An 11,239-nucleotide genomic window follows, 5' to 3' on the forward strand; every position below is an offset into this window, starting at 1 on the left:
GATTCGAACCAACTCTTCTCGTATTAATCCATTTATTTACAAGATACAACGTAAATAAAATGGACAGATTGAGAACGAAACGCAAGTTCCATGTTGGGAAGTTATGTTGTTTACTAGAGTTGTTTTAGTAATTTTGTAGGGTAATTCAAGTAAATTGTGAACGTTGTTGTCAAATAATTAGCGTTAGGTTTTTCCGTAAATCATTGGTAGAACTTGCAAACGATAAAGATGGGCGATAAAGCCGAAATTAAACTCTGCAGATTATAATTAAAAATTCGCGGTCGGTTGATGATTTTAAGATGCGGAAATTAATTTGAATTTTGTCATCACTTGGAGCCAAAATATAACCAGATCGACTCTCCACCTCGCGCTTGGTAATCGATTCAGAACGAACAACCCATCGATATATAGTCGGCCATTTTGGAATTTATTGCCTACCAGTTTTTAATGTTGAGTTTTAAGTGCTACGAAGATGTCTCGACAAGAAAGTGTAAAGTGTAGATTATGTCTTGGCCGTGGTGGTCGGTTGACAAATATTTTTAGTGAAAACGACGATGCTGAGCAGTTGGTGCGGGAAGCAATAGAAGAGTTATTGGAATTAAAAGTAAGCTATCCATTGCATGTTTACGTTTTCACCATGACGCTTTTATCGTAATTTTACCACAAAGTTTTTGGTTGTTCCCGGTTTTATGTCAAAAAAAGCCGTTGCATTACTATGTTAATAATTAGAGTCCATTGGAGAGAAGATGTGTGCGGTTTATAAGCTTGATAATCTTGTTTTCGTAGGTAGTGAGGGATGGAAGCCACCCGTGGTTTATTTGCTATCAGTGCTTTAAAATACTGACCGATTTCTATATGTTTAAGCAGCAATGCTATGAAAACAGTCTTATGTTGGAGAGGCAAGCGGAAAACCAACACGAAGAGAGAAATATTAGTTCTTCAAAGGTGAGTTTTGTTCAACGTATGTTTTTATTGTATAATAATCTGAGCAATGTTCGTTATAACAATATGCATTTGGGAAAGTAAGGTATATTCATTAATAAACGTGTTTGTATTAAATGAATTTCCGCTCTAATGTACAAATGCCTAAATGTCTAATGACCAAATGACAAATACGGGCATTAACTTAAAAATTGCATATATTGTATGCATTAGATATGCAGAAAGGAAGAAAATTGTATACTTACGCGTTTATTATAAGAGCATGGATAAGATTAAAATTGGCAAACAGGTAATGTATTTTTGGATTTTACAATTATTTAGCTTATTAATTGGTTTTGCTGTGATATCTAGCTCTGCTATATGTATGAATGTGTCTGCCCACATGTTTAAATGGAAATCTGTTATGCCGTAAGCATAATATATTAATCAATTTTGATATTGCTAGTCTAATTATTTGATATTGTTCAACCTTTTTAACAATTATGTACAGATCATAGTGAAAAAAGAGAAGATGGATGTTAAAGAGCCAGAAATTATTGAAATTCCACCTAGCAAAGAGGTAGGGGACCATAATATTCAAATTCAGAGAGGGGCCTCAATTGAGGTAGGGGAAAATTGAAGCATTCGTACCATATTGGCTAATGCTTAATTTTTCAAATGATGACTGATATGATATTTTAGTCTCATATCATTTTTGCGATGGTCAATGTATGTAATACCTTTCCAATGAAAAAGGCAAGAGCATGGAAATTCTGCTCATGATATGAGTCATGTATTCAAATGAGTGAATATAGAGATTTATATCTTAGGATGAGATAAGGTGTTCCCAGGATTATAAAGCAAAGTAAACTGTTAAGATAGGTAATGGCTCTTGTGTAGCATGGCAAGTATAAGGTTTGTGAAAAAATTGTTGGCATTAATTTTGTAAAATTAATTTCTTGTAATGCATGATAAAATGCCTTGAAATAGAAAACATTTCCATTTCAGATAGAAAAAACTTCTAAGCAGGTGTTCTGCGGTTCAAAAGTAGGTGAATTTAAGGAAGGTCCTTGGGAGTTTGAATGAAAACTATTTTGACGTAACTTAAAGATCACTATAATGGTGTCCTTTTAAGCAGGTTTTAATTTCAAGAACAGGAAATACAATGCTTTTGCCAAGGTAGGACTTAAATGAGATGTCAGAATCATGGAGATTATTCAGAGTGGGGTGTATTCAAATAGGTTAATGTAATGTTTTGTCAGTTTTTTAAGAGGAGATAAGGTATGCCTAGGATTCTATAGCAAATGAAAGTGTTAGGATAGATTAGGAGTATTAGGAAGGACAGGAAATGGACAGTTTTGCCATATAAAGAACCAGAATTATGGAGATACTGTTTTAGTAAGGTGTTCTGTTACTCTGCTGCTGATAGGCCTTGATGCAATATTCTGATACAATTTCAAATTCTGGGTGTTTTAGTACAAAAATTATTTTTAGCACATCTACGTACAAATTTATTATTTGTGGTCAGCTATTTGCATATCATATTAGCTATATGCATTCAGGAGGCTTGGTTTGGCTTGGATAACTTAAATGAGAGGAGCACTCAGATATGCACCATCTCTCAGTCCTGACCTGTCTTTTACTTGCAGGTTTTGAGAGGTTTTCAATCATTTTTACAGAGAATTGGTCATCACAAGATTGGTTGTGCCATGCAGGATGATTAAGCATAGGAGAGATAAGGTTGATAAGAGTTTTGACGGAATAATATTGGTTATGATAAAAAAGGAAAGGGTGTAGTTTTATTGACTGATGCACTAGGCTATACAGAAGTTACAGTAGAGTCAAATTTAATGTTTTTTGTGGTACAGGTTTTGTTGGTTTGCAATTTGATAGTAAGCAAGTTAAAGGGTCTGAAAAAATGCAGCATGTACAGTTGCATTTGCTGACAGGGGCTTAGAAATGATGGGGCTGCTTGCGGGTGGACTTGAAGATGCAAATGTCCGGCCAACTTTATGGACATTTAAAATACAGGGACAATGTAGCAATAAATGTTTTGTGCTCTAAATCATATTAGTAATTGAGAAAAGTTCACTGATTATGTTTAATTTTATGGTTTTAAGATAAAGAAATGATGATAACGTTAAGGCAAGTAATGTGGTTTTGGTGTAAGATGAGAAGTTAATTGGGGTGAAGGTTTGAGAATGTTACTATTCAGCAGTTTTCCAGGGTACCCACATTTTCTGAGAAAATCAAGTAGCTGGTTGTAGTATTTTTATTAGAGGGTAGTGTTCTTGTAGGAACAGAAGCCACAGAATGAATGAGAAGGAGATGAAGGATTTTGTTTCTAATAGATGGCCCCAGTTGAAATAAATTTATTGTTGCTTGTTGGTCAGTGTCATTCAGAATGGAGGGTTAAAATTATTTTTCTAGATGTGAATGTTGATATCTTTGAAAGTTATATTACAGTCAGATATAAATGAATTGAAAGATAGATTGTAGAAAAGTAGAAAAAGGAAATAAAGGATGTAAAAGTCATGACAGGTAGACTAATAGAAGAAAATGTCATTCATATAGCTAATCCTGAAGTGTGGTTTGAGTATTTTTCAATGGAGGAACTTAAGTTCATGTTTACCCATAAATAGATATGCATATACAGGAGCAAAAGACATCCATTGTACTGCATTTTACAAGGGCTATTTAAAGTAAGTTCTTTTTTTTTATATTGAAAATTAAATTTATTTTCAACCTTCATACCTTTCTCTTAATACTTAAGTATTATCTTTCTCATGCCATGTCATGAAGCTAACTGACTATTGCTTTTTGCACTTCCTTGTTTGATTTGAAATTCTGTCCTCCAAGGCATGCTCAAAGAACAGAAAACAAGTGGTAGTCCCTGGGGGCAATGTCCAGACTTTAAGGAGGTTGATGAATGATATTCCTGCCAAATTCATTCATGAAACCTTCATTCATCAATCTTCACATCAAATGACCAGCCAAAGTAGGCTGGTCATTTGATGTGAAGCCATGTTCACATGTATTGTCATGATACAAACACACTCCTTTGATGAGACAAGTTGATGCAACCAAGAACCTTTGAAATAATGTTCTGTTTGGAGAAGTAGCCACACTATTCCTTAAGGCCTTTTCTATCTCATAAAGAATAATTTCCTGGTTATTGTAAACAAACTTGTCAATTAGCTTACTGTTGATTCCGGAAAATTCAGCCACCCTGATGGCTGCTAATCGAGGAAATTTTCCCAGCATCAAACAATCATCATCAAGGTGATAATGTAGGAAAATGGCTAAATGCTCAACCTTTCCAAAGATTAATGCAAAATTAAGAATAAATTTTATTTTTCATGAAAAAAATAAGGGACCCTACTTTTTGAATGGCCTTTGTATTTACAAACATATTTTGTCGTTATATTTGAAAGCATTTTTGATGAAATCAGGTTAGGTCAGTTGGAAGAGGAAATCTATGGAGGAGATTTATTGTTGTTTTTAGGGAAAGGTTATACTTAATGGCTATTAAGCCTTCTTTTTCCAGGGTATATAATGTATATTGTGGCCTTAAGAATTGTCATGCTGTAGGGAATTCAGATTGAGTGTCGATGTTCCAGAAAGTGGTGCACATTTTATTTTCAGGAAGGATTCAAATTTGCTACACGTTGATGGTAAGGGCCTATTGACACTTCTGTTGATTCCAGAGGCAATGAGGCACCGGAGGTTATTGGTTCTCTGATTTTCGGTAGCATATTAAATGAGGGTTCTCAGGATTATGAAAGGATATGATAAGTATGCAGAGGGATGGCAAAATTAAAGTACTATTTAGCTAGGTAAATCATTACCAAAAAGTAAGAAGGAAAGATGTATGCTAGCAATTAGAGATAAATTAACTAAGATTATGGCTGACATAGAAAATATCCAAGAAAAATGAAAGGAATATTAAAAAAACTCAATGGTTTAGAACTTAGTTCACCAAGTTCATAAATAAAAAGTAATATGGCATTGAGGAAGATACCTTATGCTAGATGATACATGAAAAGGGCTTTAAGGCAGATTAAGTGAAATAAGGTGGTAAGGCTAGACCAAATGTTTGCAGGATTACCAAAAGAATTTGGAAAATATTAGAGGAAGAGTATAGGGACTGATTTGTAGTTGTAAGAAGAAATCTGGTGAGAAAACCAAATGGGATAAGTTTTAGTTCCTTTCCAAAAAAGTTAAAGGTCACATCATCTGAAGACTTTGACGCAATAAGAGTGAATTACCGTACATCTACAGTGGTTCTTTAGATTGTCGTTAAAAGGAAAGAATCAAGCCAACAATTACCTAGGGATTTTTAGTCTAGGTTCAGGAAGAAAAAAGGCATGTTTAATGCTTTTGAAGTAATGAGAACACTAATCAAGAAGTATTTAGATTAAAATCAGTATGTACCTCTCTGTTTCTTGATTTCAAAAGCTCATTTAATAGAGTGAATTGGGGTGAACTAGTAGGTAAAACGCAGAAAATAGGAATATATAGGATGAACAGGAGGCTAATCATTAAACTGTACATATTTCAGACTGGGAAACTGTGAGTGAAGAACGGATGGTCTTGGTTTGGCAGTGCTAAGAAGTCATGTAATTCAGGGTTGTCAATTAAATTATAGATATGGAATGAGAATCAAAATTAATGAAACAAAGATTGTAAAATTTTGAAGGAACGAAAAGGCAAGGCATTAGAAAAGGAGGGCAAAAATATAGCATTTAGGTATCGAGGAAGTGTTCAGTAACAATACTGTCAATGCAGCAGTAAGGTAAAGAGAAAACCTGCACAACAAAATGAGGCATTAAAAAAAGAAGTTGATGGTAGGGACATGGATGGAAGATGTAAAGAAAAGACTTGTTAAAATTTTATATGGGACATTGACAGAAGAATATTGTAGGCTTTTGAAATGGGGGTACGTAAAAGAATAAAGAAAATGCAATTGACCAAAAAGAATACATCAGGAAGTAAAAGGCATTGTGGGCACGGATATAGGAAACAAGGAAAGGGCAGGAACAATATAAGAACTTTGGATTGGGTGAAGGGGAAAAGTAATCAGAGATAAAGGGAAACATAATGTAAAGTATGTCTCTTGGATTTTGTTTTGTATGCAGTCGCAAAATATTTATTTGGTAGTTATGTCCATCCATAATCTACCTTAACTGGTGATTACCTAAACAAAATTATAATGCATATGAAGGTAGCACTAGTTTGCAAATTGTACAGCCTTAGTTGATGGGTTCTTAATATCTGTTCAATAGGGCTGAGGCCATAGAAATATTAAGTCTCTAGAGGCATTTTTGTTCATCAAATTTATTTTTATTAAAGCCAGAGGTATGAAGTTTTTTATTGTGTAGAATATGCAGTTATTTCTCTTGTATTTCTCAACAGTACAGGTTGACACAACTTCACAGCAGGTCTTTCATAATGTCTGCATATATCAATCCTATCATCCTAACCAATACAACTAAATTGTTTAAAGAAAAAAATTTATTTTTTCAAGGGATACCAGCGAAAATATTATTTATTATATTAATAAAATGTATACAAGTTAACAATTTTTTATCTTAATTTTAGAGATAACATGTTTTTTAAACATATTTTTCAATGATGTTTTTTCTTTGATTTTGCAGAATTCTTTGGAAGATGCAGAAATAAATATACCCTCTGATAAAGAAATGAACATCAAGGAAGAGTGTGCTGCTGATATTTCTGAAGTAAGACTGGGAGGGAAGATATTGCAGGAACAAGGTAAGAAGGGCTAAGGACTGTGCTATCAATTCACTTTTACTACTTTCTGGTGTAATACAACTATTGGTTATTAACCCTTGCAGTACTTCTAATACATTGTGGAAAAAACTGTTTTAAAAATAACTGAAAGGCCATTTAAAATATTATGATAAATTGCAAAAAAGATGGTAATATTATCATTTTTTTGCAATTATACAATAATATATTTAATATTTTTTATTTAGCTACTCAGACTAGATCTTTTGTTAATCCTGCTGTTTTCCAGCCTTTCCTTTGTTTGCTTCATTATTCTGATTTTAGATTTAATCAGTTAGGAATTATAACTGAAATAACCCAAAACAACCATTTTTCCTCTTAACATCTTATGCTTTCATCTAAGTAAGATCTAAACAGCATGTGAAAGGTGTCAATACCATTCATTTGTTGTTTAACATGTCCATTATTTACAGTTGAATTATTTTCTTTGATTTTCCATGTCTATTATTTTTTAGTAATGTATTTCCTTCTTTTGTTTGGAGCAACAAGAAGGGAATTATTTTTTTTCTAATTGCCTCATACTTTCATTCCCAATGTTAGTTTCCTGCTGTACTAATTCATTCAGTTTCTATGGAAATAAGCCTCCCAAATTCTTATCAAAGTGCTTGTTAGAAGTATATAGCTTTTTGAAAAACTAACATGCCAAATATTATGCTCTAATTTAGATATCTGCACAATTGATTTAATGAAATATTAAAATGAAAGTTAGACTCTCCTTTCTCGGGATGTCACCATATAGGTTGTTTTTCTGATAACAGTTTTGCCTGTGTTTCATGGAGCATCTTCAGGTCAAAGTGACCTGAAGATGCTCCATGAAACACAGGTTCACTTCAACCGGAAGATGCTCATTAAAACATGGGCAAAACTGTTGTCATAAAAATAACCTATATGGTGACATCCTAAGAATGGGACGTCTTTTATCTGAATGTCACAAAAATCTACAAACCCAAGTTGAGAGTTAGTTCAATGCCTTCCAATTTTACCCTAAGGTCCTCATGGGATATGTTGGTATGAAAATAGACAGTTGGCTAGGTCAACTTGATAAAATGTTGCCAAAACTTGATATTTTTATTTTCAGTCAGTAAAAGTGTAAAAAAGTCATTAAATGAAACCAAATCAAAAGTAAGAAAAATTGATTTTTTGGAATAATTAAATTTAAGATCATCACACAGCACTGCCTCACAATCAATCTTATTGATAGGTTATCAAGATATGTCATATCCATTTGATTTATTCTCTGCATTACATTAAAAGTAACAGTATGAAATTTCCCTGATGTTTAAAAATCTTTTCACAGAAAAAAATATATCATTCCAAAAATGATGAATTTTCTTTCCTGTGTGCTAATATTATTGTTAATGCTTAAGAAATGTTTTCCTTGTTCTTAAAGTCATTGTATAAAAAATAATTGTTTTGTAAGGGTAACACTAAGTAAACCCATGTGACACAGTTATGTGAGAAAACTATAAACCCTTTTACTTGATAATTTCCTTTATTGGTTGTTTATTTATAAGAAAAAAACTGACTTCATTTTACTTGTGTGTTTTACTAATGCTATGAGTTTTAATACATACTTTACTTACTTAGAAAGGATAAGATACTCATTGATTAAGCATACTGGTGAAATAAGCAATTGACATAATCACAAAAAGGGTAAAGTTTTGCAGGTACACCAAGGAGGACTTAAAAGTAACAGAAATTGGGATGCAGTAGTCAATAAGAGCTGTTTCCATGGAAAAATATTTTTTTCATTTTGGCAAAGAAGCATGATAGTAGATTATCCAGAGCAAAACCCTGCAGTGAAATTTTATTTCCTGTTGGTTTAATTGGCAGTGGAAACATTTGTAATGCTCAACAATTGTTATGCAAAAGCTGTTTTAAGCAAAACCAGAGTCTATGAGTGTTTTATACTTTTGAAAACCAATTCAATTGAACAATCATCCTATTCAGGCCACCCTTCAACATCAACAGCAGAGAAAAATGTTGACAGAATCAATACACTCATTTGTGAAGATCATTGCAAAACCATTGATCAACTCTGTGAGATGTCTGGAGTGTTCTTGAGTTTCTTTTCAGAGGATTTCATCTGATGATTTCCATATGAAAAGAAAGATTTGCATACATGGTTACTGCCAAATTGGGCTCATACTGCCCTCTTTCTGATGCAGTTTTTGAAAATTAACAGCAAGACATCAATTATCCTATCCTCCTGCACCCACTGGACTTAGCCTCCAGTAACTTCTTTAGGTTTCCTGGCTCAAAAGAGACTTTGAGAGACTTGACAAAAGAGACTTGGACTTCCCAGACAAAAGAGAAAATGAAGGACTTTGACACTGATGAAGGCATAAAAAAGGTGCTGGAAGGCCTTATTCAGGTCAGCATTAGTTGATGACAGATGCTATATTACTGAATTTCAGCACAGCTGACGTTACTAATATACATACATAGACTGATGAGTTTCCACAGGAAAATACTAGACATATGATTGTATAAATTCATGCACACACATGTGATTGAATGTGAACATGCATACCTGTAACTATTTAGTTACATTAATGATTATATCGAAACCGGTGAAAACAACTTCTTCATCACAGGTATTAACTTTTTAATGAATATCTACTTTACCTTATCCTTCCAATCTTTCAGATAAACTCCAAAAACAAGATGATGTAAGGGAAGATGCTTCAGCCTCTCAATTACATGTGTGTAAAATTTGCTGCAATGTATTTGAACAAAAGGACATTCTCAAAGAGCATGTAATGAATGTGCACATTAACAAGGTGATGCAATTCAGATGTAATGTTTGTCTGAAGGGATTTAAGAGAAAAAACGACCTTGCAAGTCATATCAAATTAGTGCATGCTCTTAAGAAGAAGCACCAATGTGAATTCTGCTCCAAAAACTTTCTACATTTAAGTAAACTCAAAATTCACATTTTGACACATACTAGAAATAGGCCACACAGATGTGAGATATGCTCAAAAGAATTTAGTCTTATTTGTAATTTGAAGATGCATATGCTGACACATACTGGTGAAAGGCCATTCAAGTGCACAAGATGTGGGAAAATGTTTACCCAGAAAGGTAGTTTAAAGACCCACATGTTGACACACACTGGTGAAAAACCCCACAATTGCTGTATATGTCAGAGAACTTTTACCCAGATTGGTAATCTGAAGGCTCACATGTTGACACACACTGCTGAAAAGCCATATAATTGCAGTATATGTTGGAAAACTTTTACCCAGAATGTTAATCTGAAGAAACACATGTTAAAACACACTGGTGAAAAGCCTTACTAGTGCAACATCTGTCCAAAAGCATTCACTAAGCATTGTCGTCTAATGTCACACATGTTGACACACTCTGCAAAATGATCATCATCAATATATATCCAGAATCTTTCACTACCTGGAGCATTATAAACAGAAGAGTGCTTAGGCAACATAAAATTGAAGAGCATTAGGATTCTGAGGATTATTTGTTTTTTTTTCACAGGTTTCTGAGGCAATGAGTGATGATTTTCACGTTTCCATTGCATCCATGTACATCATTTAAATTCACAAATGTTTCACCAGCTATCTTCCTGACATCCTCAGATCCCGGTAGAAAAGAAGCTTGTACTGTCTTATATAAGGAAAATCTGGTTCCAGTACTGAGAAATTTCTTTGGCCAATCAGGGAAGGACCTCATTTGCATGGAATAATTCTTTTCCACTCACTGTGGAGTGAATATCCATCCCTCCTGTTAAAGATTTCTGGCCTTTTAACAATTTCAATGGCCTCTCTCATCATTATAGATCAACCTAAAAAATGTGGAAATCATTTATGTTATTCCTAAACCCTTCTTAAATATTTGCTTACACTCTGAAAAAGCCATTATAAAAAAATAATTACAACTCTGTATCAAACGGACATTATTCTCCCGTTTTATGTAATTTCTTTAAATAAAAATAACTGAAAAAGATAAATCTGCATCATTTTGTGTATCATCATAGCATTAATCTAAACAGAAACAACCTAAGCCTTTAAAGATTAAAATCTCATAATTTTTTACATGATAATATTCTAATTCATCATTAACTCAAATAATATCTATCAATTTTTCAAGTTTTGGGTCTCCTAAACATGAATCAATTATAAGGCTTTCAGGGACATGTTTAAACTATATCGCTCATTTGTTCATCATGCCAGGATTGTTCATTAGTAAGTTCATTTCTGTACTATCTATTATGTTCAGTTTATACAACAAGGTAAAACACCAGTATCTCATGCCTTGTTGCCTGGAAATTTAGCTACTTTCCTTTTTCTTGATGAATAAGATGACGAGATGAATAAAAATTGTTTTGTTCACAGGACATTTAGACTATGTTTTATCTTTCCCTTGTCAATAAGTGTGGAAAGCCTAAGGTGGGCTGGGTTTAGATGTCAAGAATATTAGTGAAGAAAAAATATGTAAAATTTTGGCAGCTCAGTGATGAATATTTATAGAGAAAGAAAGAATT

This window comes from Hetaerina americana, unplaced genomic scaffold, assembly GCF_022747635.1.
Source record: "Hetaerina americana unplaced genomic scaffold, ioHetAmer1.1.p SCAF_422, whole genome shotgun sequence".
Lineage (NCBI taxonomy): Eukaryota > Metazoa > Arthropoda > Insecta > Odonata > Calopterygidae > Hetaerina > Hetaerina americana.